We start from the raw sequence: 1,782 nt of genomic DNA, 5'->3' as shown, positions 1-1,782 counted from the left end.
TTCGTGATCGCAGCTATTCATGGCACTTTTAATTTTGCTTTCTTCTATTCGCTTTGTCTGGAAGGAGCAATTATGACGTGTGAAGAAACATAAATGCATTGTTCAAACTACAATAACGATTGCAGCCTGACAGAAATCATCAATCCCTAAATCACTCTATTACAATATTAGGTGCTTCCGCAGTCCGCACTCACCTACAATATAACCACAATTGCAAAAATAAAAAGATTTCATCCTAATTGTTTTTTTTTTCTGAAATAGCTTCCTTTCGGTGTATAAAATTCGAATCACATCATGCGCGTTCAGTCAGTGTGAAGTCATTTTGATGTAGGCTAATGTTGCAAGCAGTTTCAGAAATATTTTGTTGTGTTTGAAAACATATTTTGTAACATATAGTGAACAAAACAATAGGGTTTTGTGTTGCTGCTAATGTTAGAACAAGTGTCAGAAAATGATACAGTTTGAATATTTCCAAACTAAACTTATGTGTACTTTGTTTAGTGTCCTATAAATGTTTAGAAATTATTCTGTTCTGTGAACTGATTTATTTTTTTCTTCATAATAAACAACTAGTTGAATAATTTCACAATGGTGAAAGGTATAATCACTTGAGAGTTATTATACCGATTACTCCAGAAAACAATAGTCCAGCCGGAGACTTCTACGCAATAGTCGAGGAAAAAGTAAAGCAATAGAAACAAAAAGGAAATTGAACAAAAGCGTATTGTGCTGCGTCATGGGGGTTCCCCAATATCCTAGCAAGCAATAATGCGACGAAAAATACTGCGAGTGATCAAATTAAATACGCACAGTAAGGAGACTTTCGAAAATTTAATTACGCACTTAACGGGTTAGTTCTGATGACATCGTAAACGTATTGGTATCGTACTGGATTGGTCTGTGAACAAGTTGATGATACAAAAGCATATTCACTGATTGCTGAACACTTCTCATTTACTTCTAATCCGATTTGCAGAAGGAAAAAGGCTAAAGAACAACAGTAGGCGGTTTTTGGACTCGTTGCATTCATTCATGTTTTAGATTCATCTTTTTTTTTTAAAAAGCGTAAATGTACTTTTATACATCACTTAAATTTTAATATGAGTGTACATTTTGTATTATTATTGTAAAATCGAATTTTGTATATCTTTTGGTCGGTATTTCATTTTGTTAATCTTTCTGTAGTCCTAGTAATGTGATGACCCTACCCCTACTGATGTATAGCACTGAATAGAGTTTCCAATCCCGTAGTTATAGATATCCCTGACCTATTCCTAACAGCAAAAAAGTACAGGTGGTAAATGTCCAGTTTCAACGAATTATCCATCCATTAGGCCTAACAAATTTATTTTTGTGTTTAGTTTACTTTTCCTTGATGCGCTAAGCCGCTAACTTAACACTATTGACTAGGCTATCTCTTTTTTCTCCTTGTCAGTTTAACGTCTTCACAATCATCTGAGACTGACGAAAAACTCTAGGATACTAGGCCTATTCATGATACTGACTGTGTACACTATACATATTGTATACATACTACATAGCCTCTATTATTATGACACCATAATCAGTTAGCATAGGCAAAAACTAACTTTTCTAAACCGGAAGGATATCACTAGCCTAAGCTTAGGCTAATACCTTCATACCTAACTGTACGTTGAACCTCAGTGAACTTTGTCATTGCTACTCAACTTCAACTGTAAATCAACGGATTACCTAATTTTAACTCAAAGAATTGAGAACTAACTCTCTCACTGCAGACTGCAATCACGTCCAATTCCCAAA

Source organism: Aplidium turbinatum, chromosome 6 (genome assembly GCF_918807975.1).
Source record: "Aplidium turbinatum chromosome 6, kaAplTurb1.1, whole genome shotgun sequence".
Taxonomy (NCBI): Eukaryota; Metazoa; Chordata; class Ascidiacea; order Aplousobranchia; family Polyclinidae; genus Aplidium; species Aplidium turbinatum.
Note: the sequence above shows the minus strand (reverse complement) of the source record.